At 39.6% G+C, this 19677-nt stretch overlaps 1 pseudogene; it reads left to right on the top strand.

Moving 5' to 3' along the window:
- The first annotated feature begins 1348 nt into the window (after positions 1-1348).
- Positions 1349-2871, top strand: LOC106977294 (WD40 repeat-containing protein SMU1-like; annotated as a pseudogene).
- Positions 2872-19677: the final 16806 nt, after the last annotated feature.

The following is a 19677-nucleotide window of genomic DNA, read 5'->3' as shown; positions in this document are numbered from 1 at the left end:
CTCCATAATTTTAGGTGCCTAGTCACTTCCTTATTAGCACCAACAGATAAGCACTGCCTACAGAAATTCTTGTATAAGTCTAAACCTCCCTACCTTAATAAATTCCAGTGTGGCTAAAATCTATCTCAACTAGTACACAGGTAATCAATGGGAATATAATTTCTCTCCCTTACTCTCCATTAACACTTGATAGCACGAACTGGAACCCTGGGAGTAAATGAGGCAGATTACAATTGATTTTCACCTCCCACCCGGAGTCACAAACAGCCTCTGCTAATGTAGATGCAGGGTGCCAATGGCACTGAATTTACATCTTTTCTGGGGAGGAACAGGGCAGGATTAAAACTGTGTGCTTCCAGAGATTTTGCCCATAGAATATAGAAGCACAGGTGGGTGAGAGCCCACCTGACTGAGACCTTGAGAGCAGCTTCCCCTGTCCTAGGTGTAACACACTTACAAGTTTGGAGTAGATGCCCTCCAGTGATGGGGACAGTGCAAAGGAATTGCTGCTCTCAGCCCACTCAAGGCAGGCCCTGGCTGCCGTGGGCCTGTGCCTTGACTTCAGCCATGAGCAACTACATTTAAAGGATTTTTTAAAAGATAAGTCCATAGACAGAGGTGGGGACAGCAGAATGTGAGAAAACTGGGCTCCAATTACATTCCCTGAACACCAGAGCTCAACTCTGCCCTTTGTTCAAGGCAGAAAAAGCTCACTTTGGGTTAGTGTCTAGAACCAGAAAAAAGAGTAAAGTCCCTTTACCTGCACAAGAAAATTCTAGGACAACCAAGATGGCTGTAGCATCTGAGAGAAAAATTAACTGATTTTAGGCAGCAACAGTAACAGGACATTCCAGCTCTTGTACTCTTGTTGGTTTGTCAAGGATAAACTCACCTCCCTGGGCAGTGTTTCTGAGTGCTACAGAGGCCTGATGCCTGTGCTAGAGACCAAATGAGGACAAGATATGTGAGATAGGACTTTAGCTTGAGGACCACATTGGGAGAAGGTAGGGCCTGATGACCAATCACAGATCCTTACTGGGGCAAGTACCCTGAGGATACATAAGGTAGAGGGCATTGCATGGTTGCCTAGTAGACCTTGTTTTTCCAAGTGTGGCCCTTGGGCCAGTAGCAACTGAAAATCCTGGAAACTTGTCAGAAATGGGCCATGTGAAGCCCCATCCCAGACCTGATGAAATTCAAGGAGATCCTTACGTACATAAAATTGTAAGCAACACCACTGTAGTCCAGCAGTTTTCAAACTGGACTGCACATTAGATTAACCAGAAGAGTTTCCAAAAATTCTGATTCTGAATAGTGGAGTGAGTTCTGTGCCTGTGAGGATAATGCTATGTTGATCAAAATCAAGTGCTTGGATGTGACCCATCTTATCATACAATACCTGAAGGAAAACAGCGTATATCAGGCATTAGCTAATGTACAGGAAGAGACTACTGTGTCTCTGAATATCATGGGCAGCACTGAAAGTTTTGTAGCTGACATTAATACTGGGATACTGTTTTACAGTCTCTGAAATTGCCAGACAAAACCCTCATTCACCTCTATGAATGGGTTGTTCTGGAATTGATAGAGCTGTGTGAATTGGGGGCTTCCAGGTCACTCCTGAGACAGACTGCTCCCATGATCATGTTAAAACAAACACAGCCAGAGCAGTGTGTTCATTTGAAGAACCTCTTGGCCAGGTCTTATTTCGATCCTCATGAGGTCTACCCAGATAGAAGTAGCAAAGAGAAGAGCAGCAATCTCCCAGTCCTTACCTAAGAAGTCAGTGGTGTCTCCATCTCATCTCATGGCATTACTGGGACAGGTACTGAAGTGGCAGCAACATCAGGGATTGCTTCCTCCTGGCATGACTACATAGATTTGTTCTGAGGCAAAGCAACCGTCAAAGATGTAGAAGAAGAAAAGTTTCCTACCCAACTGAACCGTCATATTAAGTTTAGTCAGAAATCACATACAGAGTGTGCTCAATTTTCTCCAGATGGTCAGTATTTGGTCACTGGGCCTGTTGTTGGATTCACTGAAGTCTAGAACTTTACAACTGGAAAAATCAGAAAGGATCTTTAGTTCCAGGCCCAGGATGACTTTAGGATGATGGATAATGCTGTCCTCTGCATGTGTTTCAGCAGAGATAAAGAAATGTTAGCAACTGGGGTCCACAATGGAAAAAATCAAGGTATGGGGAAGATTCAAAGTGGACAGTGTTTAGGAGATTTGAAAGGGCACACAGTAAAGGTGTCACAGAAAAGCTTTTCTAAGGATAGCAGTCATATCCTTACTGCCTCTTTTGACCAGACAATTAGAATTCATGGTTTAAAATCTGGGAAAACCCTGAAGGAATTTTGTGGCCATTCCTCTTTTGTTAAATAGATTAACTTTTACACAAGATGGACATTGTATTATTAGTGCATCCTCTGATGGGACTGTAAATATCTGGAATATGAAGACCACAAAACGTTCAAATCCATTTAAATCCCTGGGCAGCATTGCAGGGACAGATAGCACTATCAACAGTGTGATACTGCTTCCTAAAAACCCAGAGCACTTTGTGGTAAGTGGCAGATCAAATACAGTGGTCATCATGAACATGCAGGGGCAGATTGTCAGAAACTTCATCTCTAGTAAGAAACAAAGAAGGTGGTGATTCTGTTTGCCATGCCCTATCTCCCTGTGGTGAATGGATCTGCTGTGTAGGAGGACTTTGTGCTCTCCTGTGTTAGCACAGTCACCGGCAAACTTGAGAGAACTTTGACAATTCACAAGAAGGATGTGACTGGTATCACACATCACTCTCATCAGAATCTGATCGCTACCTACAGTGAAAATGGGCTCCTAAAGCTCTAGAAACCCTAATTCTACTTTTCATTTAAAATTCACTTGACATTTGAACAATATTTATTCTTCTAATCCATGAACATGGAATGTTTTTCCATTTCTTTGTATCTTCTTCAATTTCCTTCATAAGCTTTCTATATTTTTCAGCATACAGATCTTTTACATCTTTGGTTAGATTTATTCCTAGGTATTTTATGCTTCTTGGTGCAATTGTGAATGGGATCAGTTTATTTGTCTTTCTGTTGCTTCATTATTAGTGTATAAGAATGCAACTGATTTCTGTACATTGATTTTGTATCCTGCAAGTTTGCTGAATTCATGTATCAGTTCTAGCAGACTTTTGGTGGAGTCTATCAGATTTTCCATTTATAATATCTGCAAAAAGTGAAAGCTTAACTTCACCTTTGCCAATTTTGATCCCTTTGATTTCCTTTTGTTGTCTTATTGCTGATGCTAGAACTTCCAACACTATGTTAAACAACAGCAGTAAGAGTGGACATCCATGTTGTGTTCCTGATCTCAGGGAGAAAGCTCTCAGTTTTTCCCCACTGAGGATGATATTAGCTGTAAGCTTTTCATAAATGGCTTTTATGAAGGAAACTGAAGAAGATATAAAGAAATGGGAAAACATTCTGTGCTCATGGATTGGAAGAATAAATATTGTCAAAATGTCAATACTACCCAAAGCTATCTACACATTCAATGCAATCCCAATCAAAATTGCACCAGCATTCTTCTCGAAGCTAGAACAAGCAATCCTAAAATTGTATGGAACCACAAAAAGCCCCGAATATCCAAAGTAATTTTGAAGAAGAAGACCAAAGCGGGAGGCATCACAATCCCAGACTTTAGCCTCTACTACAAAGCTGTCATCATCAAGACAGCATGGTATTGGCACAAAAACAGACATATAGACCAACGGAATAGAATAGAAACCCCAGAACTAGATCCACAAAAGTATGGCCAACTAATCTTTGACAAAGCAGGAAGGAATATCCAATGGAAAAAAGACAGTCTCTGTAACAAATGGTGCTGGGAGAACTGGACAGCAACATGCAGAAGGATGAAACTAGACCACTTTCTTACAAAATTCACAAAAATAAACTCAAAATGGATAAAGGACCTGAATGTGAGACAGGAAACCATCAAAACCCTAGAGGAGAAAGCAGGAAAAAACCTCTCTGACCTCAGCCGCAGCAATTTCTTACTTGACACATCCCCAAAGGCAAGGGAATTAAAAGCAAAAATGAACTATTGGGACTTCATGAAGATAAAAAGCTTTTGCACAGCAAAGGAAACAATCAACAAAACTAAAAGGCAACCAACGGAATGGGAAAAGATTTGCAAATGACATATCGGACAAAGGGCTAGTATCCAAAATCTATAAAGAGCTCACCAAACTCCACACCCAAAAAACAAATAATCCAGTGAAGAAATGGGCAGAAAGCATGAATAGACACTTCTCTAAAGAAGACATCCAGATGGTCAACAGGCACATTAAAAAATGCTCAACGTCGCTCCTCATCAGGGAAATACAAATCAAAACCACACTCAGATTTCACCTCACGCCAGTCAGAGTGGCTAAAATGGACAAATCAGGAGACTATAGATGCTGGAGAGTCTGTGGAGAAATGGTAACGCTCTTGCACTGTTGGTGGGAATGCAAACTGGTGCAGCCGCTCTGGAAAACCATGTGGAGATTCCTCAAAAAATTAAAAATAGACCTACCCTATGACCCAGCAATAGCATTGCTAGGAATTTACCCAAGGGATACAGGAGTGCTGATGCATAGGGGCACTTGTACCCCAATGTTTATAGCAGCACTCTCAACAATAGCCAAATTATGGAAAGAGCCTAAATGTCCATCAACTGATGAATGGATAAAGAAATTGTGGTTTATATACACAATGGAGTACTACGTGGCAATGAGAAAGAATGAAATATGGCCCTTTGTAACAATGTGGATGGAACTGGAGAGTGTTATGTTAAGTGAAATAAGTCATACAGAGAAAGACAGATGCCATATGTTATTCACTCTTATGTGGATCCTGAGAAACTTAACAGAAGTGTATGGGGGAGGAGAAGAAAAAAAAAGAGGTTAGAGTGGGAGAGAGCCAAAGCATAAGGGACTCTTAAAAACTGAGAACAAACTGAGGGTTGATGGGGGTTGGGAGGGAGGGGAGGGTGGGTGATGGGTATTGAGGAGGGCACCTTTTGGGATGAGCAATGGGTGGTGTATGGAAACCAATTTGACAATAAATTTCGTATTTAAAAAAATAATAAAATATTAGAAATAAATTTAATCAGGGAGGTAAAAGATCTCCACCCTAAAAACTATAAGGACCTTGATAAAAATCAAAGAAGACACAAGTAGATGGAAAATATCCTATGTGTAAGAATTGAAAGAGTTAATATTATTAGAATGTCAATACTACTTAAAGCCATCTACAGATTCAGTTGTAATCTCTATTAAGATTTCAATGGCATTTTTTACAGAATTAGAAAAATTCTAAAATTCATATGAATCCACAAAAAGCCTAAATAGCCAAAGATTTATTGAAGCCAGCTAAGGCTGCCATACAAATGCCATAGACTCATTGACTTAAACAACAAAAACTTATTTCTCATAAATCTGTAGGAGTCCAAGATCACAGTGCTGGCTGATTCAGTTCCTGGGGATAGCTCTCTTCCTGGCTTGCATATGGCCGTCTTCTTACTGACCTCACATGGCAGAGACTAAAGAGACAGAAAATAAACTCTCTCCTGTCTCTTCCCATCATGATGGCTGCACCCTCAGGACCTAATTACCTCCCAAAGGCCCCACTTCCCAATATCATCACTTGGGGATTATAGTTTCAACAGATGAATTTGGGGAAGGCAGGGGACACAAACTTTCATACCACAGCAAAGATCTTAACAAGAAACAGTGAATCCCATGATTGGGAGCCCATTGTTACACTTTTTTGCCATCAAGTGCACCCTGGTCATATGCAGTGTAGTATGGCAATGAATAAGGATTCCTTTAAATGTAAGAATAGTGTTTCTAACAGAACACCTACAGGTAGGGGAGTCAAATCCATAACTGAAGTGTGTGTCCATCCACAAAGGGTAATGGGTTGGGGTCTAATATGGCCAGAGGCCACCATACGGCGAGGTGGTTCCCCTGAGGAATGGTGTTAGAGGGGATTTTGCTGTGGCCTGTGCTGTTGGCACGTTGTTCACCCTTATCCCTGCTTCTCCTTGCCTGCTGCTGTTCCCATTGTCCAAACCCCACCAAAGATCAGTGCCAAGACATTCAGACTTCCTGATTTTCAGATAAGGAACTCTCCCTAAGCCCCAGCATCACAACTTTTTCCTCTTTTCATCTTGACAACTTTTTTTAAAAGACACAACAAGGAGTCATTATGACCTTCACAATTATTTGGGCGAGAATAAATGATTATTTTTTATAACATTTAATTTATCTTGTATTTTATTACTGGGGTATTATCTTTGGATGGTTTTATGCTTTTTATGCACTTCTACATGTCACATTCCACCTGTCAGCCACCTGTTGTCATGAGCCATGGGAAGGTTGGAAACTATCAGTCATCAACTCCGGGAACTTTTGTTCTGGCTGAAAACTTAACCCCTCTAATACTTCACAAATAAACATCACCAGTAAATAAAATGAATTTTCTCATTACCTGTGACTAGTTCTCTTGCTTTATTATCAAAATAGAGCTGACATGTAAATCACAGGGAGCTAAAATTCTAGTGGCATTCTATTATACAAGGCCTCCTGTTGGAAATCAGGCCTCAGGCACAGTAATAAAACAAAGCTAACAGTAACAATGAAAGAGAGAGCTGACAACATATGGGCTATCATGAGGAAAAAGGATGACTGTTTCATTGTTGCTTAGTTATATTTTACTGTTTTATTTGTATGGAAACCATTCACATGATAAGAAAACATTTAGGATGCAGCAACTTCCCTTTTGTTGTTTCACCAGGAGAAAAGATAAAATTCAAATGCACACATTAGATCATTACCTCCCTGATGGAGAAATGAATACCAAGCTTTTTAATGATTTGTAAGAAATGCAAAACAAAAACAAAACAACAACAACAAAATCAACATCAGTGTCCTGGACATGGAGCCAACAGCTCCAGATACAAATTATATTTCTCACTCAGCAGGGTGTTTTCCATTAAATTAAATGGAATTTAAAAGCTATTTCTGCATGCATTAGCTTTACTAATTGAGATTAATCTAATGTTCTTAAAAGGCTGAAAAGCAAATATGGAGAAACACAGGTATTACAGGATTTTACTGACTGATTAGTAACGTGTTTCTATAAACAAGTGGCACAGTGGTTGGCCTGTTTGGTGGCACACTGTTAGACATTGATGAAAAATGTTAATTTTCACTCGCTTTAATGGCCTTTGACATCAGTACTTCTCACACTGCTCACTGTCCTTCTCAGTGGGTATGAATGCCAACATCTGTCAGGATGGCTTGCTATTTGCATTAAGTATTCATCACAAGAGATAAATAGTCATGGCCTGGCACAACACAAACTGGATTTGGAGAAATCCAAGCAAGCCCCTAGAGATGGAGGGGAAAGGAACATGAGGGTTTTGTTTTCTCAAGATTCAACCCAGTCTTTGCAAAGCTAGTGGGTGATCACACAATTTACAGATGGCACAAATGCAGACAGACCACATCTGTTTATATCAAGCTTATAAACCTTACTACGTCTATCTGTAAAGGCATTCAGTATCTATTCATTTATTCAACAAATATTCTTTCAGTGGCTACACACATATACTAGGCACAATTCCAGAAACTACTCTCATGTAACTTTGTAATTCTAGTGGTAAAAATCAGACTACAAACAAATAAATCTATATAAGCATAATCTTGGGGAGAAAATTCCTGTCCCTTCAAGGAAAGAAGATTTCTTAAATAGGTTCATACCAAATGTAAAGCTGAGCATCCCCCTCTATGGCTGAGCTCTGCATGGGTGTTTATGGAAGTGGGGAGCAAAAGAAAATAGAATAGAATGGGGGAAAATAGAATAGAAAAAAGAAGAAAGAAAAATTAAAATGAAGAGAAGGGAGACAGCATGAAAATGAGAAGGAAAGAGCAAAATAAGTGAGAAGAAAGTAAAAGGGAAGCAATCTCCTGTAAATGAATAGTGACAGAGCACCTGTGATTGATGCCAGAGATGACTCCATTCACCCCAGAGGTTTGTTGGGTACATGACGTGGATTTCATTCATTCCTCACACACTCACACAAACATGATGAATATAAGGTGTATATCATAAAATGAAAGTGCTTTCTACGCGTGCCTACAGACATTATTGTACAAACACACCTTACACACAAAAAAATAACTGTGACATACATTTTGATGTCTGCTAGCTTCCTGAGGAAGTGTAACAACAGATCTGCTTATGTATAAAGGGGACAGTGTTTCCCATTGGCTTATTGTGGAATCTCTCCAGAAACAATGATCTTAAGCTATGCTTTTTCATGGGTTCTACTACAAATGATAACCTTACTCACATTGGTAATGGAAGGAGTCAAGTAAGGGTGAAACAAAGCCATCTCAGCAAACCAAGTAAGTAAAGCTGTCTACATGGATCCCTGTCAGCCTTTAGGAGAAAGATCATTCATTCAAAACGTAATCCAATATTCATTATTGACCTCCCGTGTGTCAGGATCTGGGTTTGGCTCTTGCAATAGAAAAGCTGAACAAGATTAGCTGCCCCATGGAGCTCCAGTCTTCCATATTTGTCACCCTGTCCTACCTCTCCATAAGAATCCACCAACTGGAAGGAGCAAGAGTGTGACCCGTTAGGGTCAGTTTTCAATCTCAGTATTCTCGGGTTTAACCTTGAAAGCATAATTAGTGAGTCCTCACCTACTCCTCTTTCTCCTTCTTATACTTTTTATTCTGCCAGGATGGATGAAGCTCTTCCTTTGGGGCCACTCCAAACACTGGTGGGAAATGAGGTCTGTCCTGCTGTGTGCCCCCTCACTCCTCTCATGCCAGGGAATGCTGCAGATGACCCTGCTCCCCTCATCCCTCATCCTGTAGTAAGTTTTACAGTTAAAATGGTAATGAAGAGAAGTCTGGTGATGATATTTTGATTAAAAAAGCCAGGAAAGCCTGAAACCTACTGTGATCTGACTGCTCCCTCCTTCCCATGAGCTTTCTGAGAGTCATCAGGTACCTAGGAAGCCAACAACAGCAAAGAAATATTCTATGCGCAGTTGTGATGTTGATCCCCAATTCATTGCAAAACTCCTACAACGTATAGGGGGATACAAGGATGGCTTCATTTTTCTAAGCTCAGGTATTTAAGGACACAGACCAAACCTAGTCATTTCCCCATAAGTTGGGTGGAGATTCAGAGGATTTCCTTCTCTTGAAGGCATCACTACCAAATCCAATTAGTTAATTTTCCTAAGGTGGAGTGAACATTGTAAACATACCACATGCAGGTTGGGCATTATTTAACTATATTTAAACTGAATCTGTCTATATCCCACACACTTCCATTGGTATCCCCCCAAGGATTAGCTCTGATCTTCATCCCAGACATTGATGTTGAAATACTGACCACTGGGTTCCCATATTAGTCCCTGAATCTTTTCTGCTTCATACACCACCTGTAACCACTTGGATCTGTGACATCACTTGATTGTCATTTCTGTGATTCTATAGCCTTGTGTCTATCTCCCTTGTGGCATTTGGAGCCCAGTCCTTAAAAGGCTACTTAGTGATAAAAAATTTTGACCTCCAATGATATACTTCCTTGATGATGATATAAAGCCCACAGGCCTCCCTAATTTCACATATCTTCAGGTCTCTACTTCTGTGGTAAGTGTTATGGCCACCTTGGAGCTCCAGAGCCAACCATTGCCTCAATTTTAGTATATGTGCTGCCGAAGCTAGCATGAAAGCCAACCATTACCCCAAACATGGCTGTTTTGTCAGTCAAGCTTCCTCTGCCTAGCTGAATTTCTGCCTCCATGTCCATCCACCATCCCCCACTATCTTGTTTTTCTGGGTGGTGTTCACCTTAAAAATAGAAAAGTGTGTTCTTTTTCCAGCAAAAAAAAGGCGGGGGAGGGTTTATTTGAGAATTGCGATTAAGGATAATAAAACTATGGCAAAACCATAGGCAAGTCCAATGTTAAGAGAGAGATGTTGTTTTATAGAGATGGGAGAAGTTGGGAGAGGTTGTTTTGAATGAAAGTCCATTGGGAAAAGCAAGACCTAAGGATGATGACAGTTTCTCATGGACTGAGTTGTAGGGATAGTCAACTTCTTGTTGGACAGGAAATGTACACCTTTCCTTGCTGGGACTTGTAATTGATGATTGAGGATCATTGAGGATACTTTATTGGGTCTGTAATAGATCATCTCGTAATAAGCATTGAGTGGTAGGGGCTACCTCTTCCAGCCTCTCCTTCTGGAGTGTCCACTTTAGATAGTTTTCCCTTTATTATTTTTCTCAGTTTTAACATCCTATAGACAAGCTCCTGCCTCCTTATCCCTGTTCCATGTTGACACAGAGCAATCAAACCTCATATACAAATGACTTTCCTCTCTTCCATGATACTCTTTTCACTTTCTAGATTAACTGTACATCGTGTCTTGTCAACTTCTTCCCTAATCAAGATATTTCTTCAAGAAGAGAAGACAGGAGATGTGTTACTTCCAAATGGCATTAAACCAATCTGATTTAGTTTTAAACTAGAATTCTCCATAGTGAAAGGCAAGTTTTCTTCACTATAGGAACATAGAGCATTGAGGATCAGGTGTGAGAGATGTTTGAGAATATAAGGACTTCCATATACCTCCTAACTCACCATCCAGCAAGACAGAACCAGTGTTAGGGTGACTATACACTGAGATTACTCTTCCCTGAATATTCCTTCCAGTTTTCTGTCCTCAACCTACCTTCCCTGTTAAGGAGAAGCAGCCAGATCCTCCTTGGAGCCTCTGGAGGCTTCCTGCCCTGCATATGTCTGTGCAGTTGCAAAGTTAGAGGGCAAGGTGGTACACATCACAGTTTCCAATCTTTACAGAGACTCGGGAGCCCTTTTTAATCCAACATTTTTCAGACCCACACATGATAATAGCAATGGTACTTTCATTATCTGATTAAGAATAAAACATAATGGTGAAAAATTATGAGATGTATTCAATAATTCTTTTTGAAATGTTGAACTTATTAAGTATAACAATATACACACATTTAGAAATAGATCTACATATGGCCAAGAAAATTTGTTTTTTAATGTATTGATCATGTGTGGTGCACATTTGGGGTCCAGATGCCTGGTTTAATTCCGCTGCCCGGCAATCATCTAGCTCACTGAGTCTAAGGGCACTTAGACTGTGGACAGATTTCCTACTGGTAATAGAAGCCTTCTTGTTTTATCCCAAGATGTTTGACATCATGAAGACAGTCTCAGTCCTCTTTCCTCTGCTACAAACAGGGTTTTGGGGGACTGACAAGAGGTTCATGTGGCCAGTTTTGGATCCATGTCCCTGATAAGAACAATGGGCAGGGGCTAAGGTCAGTCTCCAGAGAAGGGAAAGAAAGCCACTTTTCTCCTCAGACCAAAGCCAAATAGCTCTGTGTCTTGTATATGGGCACTTCTTAAACATTTATTTAGTCCCAGTTGATAGGGAATAACTGAACCGCCCATGGGGAGGAAAATAATTTGGTCATCTTTCAAATGAACAATGTTTTCCTTTGACCATCCAAACAATGTCCTATTCTATTAAGTGTGAATCAGCATTTTCTTCTCTCCATGATGAAATGTAAAAATTCCACTTATAAAATAGAAACCATATTTTCACATTTCCCCTTTATCCTTAAGGGGGAAAAAATGAAGTCTTGGTTAAAATCTTCTCTATTCCCTCGTTGAGACAGTCACTGGTATTTTCTTATCCCTTGCTGGTTTTAGAGAAACAGTTGCATACATCAGTTTACACTCTTACTAAGTCTTCTGTGAGTCATCAGAACCATGACTTGTCAAAGAAAAATCTTCTAAAGCAGTATATTTTAAAGATAGAAGAAACTTCCAAAGATTTATACATCCAACTCTAAGGAAGGGATACAAATTAAACCTTCAATTTCCTTCCTGAAGCTCCTGAATAAAATTCACTTCATGAGTAAGTTCTATCACTGAGACTTTCCCAGGGTTTACTGTGGCTTATTTATTTTCTTGCCAAGGAAGTATTTTTTCCAAAAGGAAACCTAATTTTCCAAGGTGAATCTAAGTAATGCCAAGAATGATCCTATCCCAAGTTCAGGTAATCACGGAGTTGAAAAATCACCTCATTTCTCTCCTTATTTGAAAGGAATCTATGGGCACCTAAGTGGCTCAGTTGGTTAAGCATCCAACTTCGGCTCAGGTCATGATCTTGTGGTCTGTGAGCTCGAGCCCCACATGGGCCCACTTCGAGTTCTGTGTCTCTCCCTCTCTCTCTCTGCCCCTCCCCCACCCCTGCTCACACTCTGTCTCTCTCTCTCTCAAAAATAAATAAACATGAAAAACATATTTTCTTAAAAAGAAAGGAATGTGCCCTTCCAGTATTTATTGAGCATCAGCTGCGCATCAGATTTTGGTAGCAATGAAAATAGGAAGGCAAATAAGACAAATCCCTGTAAACTTGGGACAAGCACAGGAGGCAAAGAAAGCACACAGGAGGTAACCAGTCCAATCTTGGGGAGATCAAGGAAAGTTTCCCAAGGAAGGAACATCCTAATTGAGACCTAAAGGAAGAGTAGAGGTTATGGGGACGTTATGCCAATGGTCCTAAAAACTAGAACTACACATTGGTGCCAATCACTGTCTGTTGTAATGGCAAGATAAGGGCAAACTTGAGAGCAGGCAATGAGAAGCTTTTCTATCAAGTTGCATCACCATGATATCCAAGCATGTGATCAGCAGGTTTATGTTTGGTCTTTTTTTGATTATTTGTGATTTTCTAATAATTGTCTTTTATTGTACTCTATAAAAAGTATTAGTCTGCCATGAGCTAGAAATTTGACCTTTCCTCCACCATTGGTTTGAAAAGCAGTGATCTACTCAATGATGTGTGAATGATGGATATTTGGGCAGAGAGTACAAGACAGAGATTTTAAGGCTTGGCTCTGAGGCTACAGAGATGGTAGGCATCTTTTGGGAACTGTGGTTCTTCCTGAAGCATCCACTATCCCAAAGTACATCATCTTCTTCTTATAACCCAGGAGCACTCCTTTCTGTAATATTCATAATTTGTAACATTGTGCATGCTTTCTATGTGTCTGGCACTATGCTAAACTCTCTGTGTTGCCTATTCTTTATACCCTCTGATAAGTCAGATGTTATTATTCTTGTTTTGTAAGTGAAAGAAATAAGATTTATGAAAGTTAAGCAACTCAGCTGGGGTCAGATCCCAGACTCCAGCCCAGAAATCTCTGACTCCACTCATTCTTCTGGCCCACAGTAGAATTGGTTATGCCCCAGCTCTGCAGATTCAGGACATCCCATTGCCTCCTAAAAAGTTGCTTAGAGGTTTCCAATTCTCTCACCTCCATCACTATTCTCAGAATTGTCTTTCTTTCAAACAGTTTTACTTGCTCAACAATACTTCAGAAAGAAATATGTCTACAACCCTACAGTTGTTTGCTTTCCCTGAACATGAACAAAGCTTTCAACTTGTTTACCTCTGAGATCTGCAGTGAAAGATGATCATGGTTGGTGCAATAAAAAATAATAACAACAAAAAAAAACATATCATTTTGATTTCTGACCCATTTGCCCCCAAGACCACTTGCTAGTGTAATTCTCAGTCTTTATGAGGATTCTTTTTTTTTTTCTTTTCTGCTCATTTCAAACTAAATCAGGGATGAAGATGACTGCAATAAACTCTACTGTGACGGCTGGTTCTCCCTACAATGAGGCTTTCTCTGGCAGCGGTGTGCTGCTAGCTCATTACACAGCTGTTTTCCTTTGTACTTGGTACCACCTCCTGCAACTGTGTTCTAGGTTGCAGGGAGCCTTCCAGCTGACAGAGTAAACAAATAGCCTATGCTCTGATTGCAAAACTTTCTAAAATGCAAACATCACTTGCAAACATCACCAAGACAGGAAGCTTTTTCTGTTTGTTTGTTTGTTTTTTTTCAAGTGGGTTCCAGTCATCAGAAAGGCAAACTCCCCATTAACGCCTGCAATGATAAAAGGCTTTGAGTCTATTGCATGAAGGGACAACCATATGGACAGCATATGGACAGTTTCTTTGAAGGCGATAATGAAAGGGTTTTAATTCAGAGATTTTTTTTCAAAGACAATTCCAGCAAAAAAAAAAAAAAAAAAAAGGAGAAGAAGAAGAAGAAGAAGAAGAAGAAGAAGAAGAAGAAGAAGGTATTGGAGATTTAATTTAAAAAATTTCCCTTCTACTCCCTTCTTAAACATACTATGATATCAGCATATTCAGTATGAGATCCATAGGATTTTTTAAAAGTTTATTTATTTATTTTGAGAGAGAGACAGAAACAGAGCAAGTGCATGAGCAGGGGAAGGGCAGAGAGAGAGGAAGACAGAGAATCCCAAGCAGCCTCCACGCTGTCAGCACAGACACAGGGCTCAAACCCACAAACCATGAGATCATGACCTAAGCCAAAATCAAGAGTTGGACACCCAACAGACAGGGACATCCAGGCACCCCAAGATCCATAGTTTTATCCTCAATTCCTTGTTCTCTGGGTTAAGTGGCTAGAGTGGGGGAAGAAGGAGTGTAAGAAGAATAATTAGCACTGGGACAGGGAAACATTTGACCTATTTCTGAATCAGATAGGAGCCCCAAACTCCATTAAATAAGATGATTTTCTTCCATTTCTATTTTGACTTTTACGTGGCTTCATTTCGCCCTTTGATGCCATATATTGCAGTTAACACTTTAGTCAGTTTATGCTCTCTCTTTGCTGCTCTTGAATACTTCATTTCAGAGATATTTAAATCTAGGACTCCAGTGGCTACATAACTGAAGTAAAAAGTGAGTTGCTTCTAATAAATTAGCATTGTTTGTCTTATTTTCCAGATTTTTGTTTTGATATTTTGCTTTTTCTTTGGCTTCAAATATCTGGTATTCTTGGGTTGTTTAGTTGATTTGATAATTAGTTGATTAAAATCAATATCTTTCCAAGGGTGCCTGGGTGGCTCAGTTGGTTAAGCATCTAACTTTTGGTTTTGGCTCAGGCCATGATCTTCCCGTTCTTGAGTTTGAGCCCTACATTGAGCTCTGGGATGACAGCATGAAGCCTGTTTGAAATTCTCTCTCTCCTTCTCTCTCTGTACCTCCCCCACTCATGCTCTCTAAATAAATAATAAATAAATATAAACAAAAAAAACCAATGTTTTTCCATGTCTGAAGTATAACAAAAATTGTTAATGTTAAAAGTTGCCTTTTTAAGATCACTCACTGCAATGTCATCGTTTTAAGTCAGACCTGGAACACTCAGATGACTCCCTGCAAGTGCTGACTGACAGGAACCATGTCCATGCACTTACTCATTTTCTCCTTCACAGATTCGATTATGCTGCCCTCCTAAGCACTTGATTCCTTTCTTCAAAAACTGTAGTTACTAATGAGAGTATTGAGACCACTCAGTGAATGGTAGGGAACCAAAAAGAAACTTATTTTTATTGTTATTTTCACTAATATTTTGTCATTTATAAAATTAATAATTCATGTATCTTATATTTGACTTCAGAGTGTCTGGAGTTCACAGTGTCTGTTCATGTACATTATTTAATTATCTTCAGCATAACCATATGAAAATCTTTTGTGATCTATATGTGTACCCCAGTTAATTTTGCCTAAAGCACAAACAGTGAATTTTCACTTCATAATGGACATTCTGAGTATAAGTGTCTTTCATGTGACCTGCTTTCCACAATTGTTTCAACACAGACTGGCTCCACCTTCATCTTTTATCACTTGCCATGTAGAATGCTATAGGGCAGTTTGGGATTACCTGGGCAACAAGTATGCATCAGGTGATAAAGAGTCAAGAATAGAAGTGATCTCATCTTTGGCCACAAGCCCCTTATTGAACTTCTAAAAACTCATTTTCTTTTGAAATTACCACCAGCTGATAGTGTTTAATAATACTATTCTTCCAAAAGAAGCAGGGTGGATGGCAATGGATCTCAACCACATGCACATTAGACCCCGTTGGACAGGAAGCACTGTGTTAAAGTGTCACTACCTACTCCAAGCCGAATAAGTCAAAATTACTGGTGGTGGAGCCTGACACTAGTCATACTTTTAAAGACTACCCAAGTATTTCTAATGTACAACCAGGTTTGAGAACCACTGTACAGTAGAAAGCTCTCTAGATTTTATTCAGAAACACCTGGATACTTGCTTGTGCTATAAATTAAGGCAATTTGCTAATTTCTCTGAACTTCAATTTTCTTATTTATAAAAATGGGAATAATTGTTCTTATCTCATAGGGTTAATGAAAGAATTACACGAAATAGCATATGTGAAGCAGGCCAGCACTCTAATGGGCAGAGAGCAGCTTTTCAATAAATAATAGATTCCCTCCCCTGTCCTGACATTTGAACTCACATTTCTCTGAGAATCACAATATGAAAAACATGATGCCCTACGTCACATGTTTATGTTTTCCAAGCAACAAGCTATGGTTTTCTGGAAAAGAAAGTGGGCACCTTTTGCAAATATTACATTCACATATCATGGACTACTAGAAATGTCCCCCAAATAACCAATTTAGAGTATGATTTTCCCAATGCACAGCAGCAAATCTAATGCAGAAGCACTAATACTTAAGAGCTTTTGAAGCTGCCTTTATCAGTAGCATATTTAAATTCAAGACTAAGTATCATTTTGGAAAAGTTCCATAAATATAGAGTAAATCTCACCCTAAGAAAACCTGCTACAAAGCAAGTAAGGTTTAGTAATCAGACTGAACCAGACCTATAGGCCAAAGTCAAATTTTGAATTATACCCTGACCAACTACTAACAAGCATTTAAGTATCTAACTTGAGAAGCCACAAAGTGTTTCATCATCCTCTATCTCATTTTTATTTTGTTATCTGATATTTATAATCTATAGCATGGAGGCAAGGTAAATATCTTACAAGAGGGAATAAAATAAAAATTTAGAAATAAAAGAGGGGCACCTGGGTGGCTCAGTCTAAGCATCTGACTTCAGCTCAAGTCATGATCTTGCAGTCCTTGAGTTTGAGCCCCATATTGGGCTCTGTGATGACAGCTCAGAGCCTGGAGCCTGCTTCAGATATTGTGTCTCCCCTCGTTCTGCCCCTCCCTCACTCACACTCTCTCTCAAAAATAAATAAACATTTAAAAATTTTTAAAAAGAAATACAAGAAAGTAATAAAATATACTTAATCTGACTCCATGGTTTGGGAGTAGGTAATAATTATATCCAGGGAGGACTACAGTCACTAAACAAATCAATAATGTAATTGAAGTGAATGAAAAATGTTTCACCTGTTTAATAGAACAAGATGATTTTAAGGCCATTGGTACACACATTGATGTGCCTCAATACAGTTAATGTTTTTCTTGGATTTATGTAACATTTGTTATCACATATTGAATTGCATTCCTCAAAATCTGTATAACTCAGACTTTACATTAACTCAGGCTGACACTTTACCCCACCTAGTCCAAATGCATGATCCTTTAGTGCTGGTAATAATTCATGGCACTCAGTGGTATGGACTGAAAAATTGTGTGCCCCCACCCCAAATCCTTGTGTTGTAGCCTTAGTTTCCAGTGTGATGGTACTTGGAGGTGGGGCCTTTGGAAGGTCATCAAGCAATGGTAACACCTCATGCTGGGATTAGTGTCTACAGAAGAAGAAACACCAGAGAGTTCTCTCCCTCTGTCATGTGAGCACATTGTAAAATGATGGCACCTACAAGCCAAGAAAAGAGGCTTCAGAATGAACCCTGCTTTGCCACACTTTGATCTTGGACTTCCTAGCCTCCTGAACTGTTGGAAATAAATGTTTGTTGTTTAAGTCACCCACTCCTTAATATTTTGTTATAGTTGCCAAGCAGACTGATACAAATGGGTAAATAGTGACACAGGGGAGGCAAAGAGGCTGGAGGAGATCCAGGATGCTCTTTGCAACTGGACTCCTCTACCCCAGCTGATGCCACTCAGCAGAATTAATAGAGATAATTACTTCTGGTTGGATGCACTGCTGCCCATCCTAAATTGCACCCACATCTTTCATTAATATTGGTCATATATTACTTGTGATTACCTCTATCTAGAAGAGACTCTCCTAAATGAAGGTTAGTGAAGAGTGGGGCAGGCTCTTGCTAATAGCATTACATGTTTCAGACTGAATTAATAATTAATCATCCATCCTTATTAACTAAAGGGCAAGCCATCTATTTCACATGGAACAATGACATACCTTAGTTATAAGAACTTAATAATAAACACATAACTTCTTAAGAAAGGAAACCCAAGAAGCTTCCATGTCAGTTTTTCAATCACTTGCTAGTCAATCTCAAATTCCTATTATCTCATATGCTGAGCTCATTCCCTAAAGCAATGGTTCTCAAAGTGTGGTCCCTTGACCAGCAGTATTGACACCTCCAGGGAACATATTAGATATACCCCACTCCAGAAACTGAAACAGAAACTCTGGGGGTGAGGCCAGAAATGAGACTTTTAATATCTCTAGGTAATTGGATGCACATTAAATATGAGGACCACCTCCCTAGAGCAAAATGATACTTAAATACATGCTTTGGGGCACGTGGGTGGCTCAGTCAGTTAAGTACTTGACTCTTGGTTTCAGCTCAGGTCATGATTTCACGGTTCAAGAGTTTGAGCCCCACATCAGGCTCTGTGTCTGTTTGGGATTCTCAGTCTCTTTCTTTCTGCCCCTCCCTTGTTCATATACATGTGCTCTCTCTTTCTCTCTCTCTCTCAAAAGTAAATAAATAAACATCAAAAAAAAATGCTTCAACCATGTCATAACTAGATGATCAGAGAAAACCATGTTTACTGACACTGTTAGTTATGACAGATTGTTTCCAATATTATCTGATGTCCCACTCTGAAAGAAGGTGGTATATTATTCAGAAATCATGTTTCAGCCTCTATTCATTATTATATATTACAGAAATAGGTGTTATTCTGGCCAATCTTTGCACTTGGAAATATTAAATGAGAAATCATTGTAAAAGGCAATAAAACACATCAGTCACTACTGAAATCAGTTGAAATAAATAAACAATTTAGGACCAGTAAACAAAGAAACCTTTAGAAGAAACTGAAGTATTCACTTGGGGTAGTTGCACACAAAGTGCAAGAAGTTCTGCAATGTGTGGGGATTCATCTTCATCTCCTACTCATTTAGGCACATGGAATGCACACTTGGTATATGGGGAGTAGCCTACTTTATTGGCCAGTTTTTGTATACAAGGGGGAGGGTGATGGGGGCTTATGAAACAATTCCACCGTAGTGTTGTCATGGCCAACCTACAGGCCCAATCCCACCTCACCTCTTGGTCACTCTTGACATCACAGGAAGTATTTATGATCAGGCTCAGCTTCAGCCCCAAAGTCTTAGAGACTGGAAACAGGTTCCATTGGCCTGCCTGATGTCCTTGAACTATTTTCTGCTATAGGGAAGCCCTAGTATCTCCATGTGACATGGTAGCATCTTTTTTGCCCTGAAATACACTTCTCCCCATCACCACCACCTCATTTATGAACTGAAGTAGACCTGAGCCTCAACCACACTTC

Source organism: Acinonyx jubatus, chromosome A3 (genome assembly GCF_027475565.1).
Source record: "Acinonyx jubatus isolate Ajub_Pintada_27869175 chromosome A3, VMU_Ajub_asm_v1.0, whole genome shotgun sequence".
Taxonomy (NCBI): Eukaryota; Metazoa; Chordata; class Mammalia; order Carnivora; family Felidae; genus Acinonyx; species Acinonyx jubatus.
Note: the sequence above shows the minus strand (reverse complement) of the source record. Positions and strands in the feature narration are given on the sequence as shown.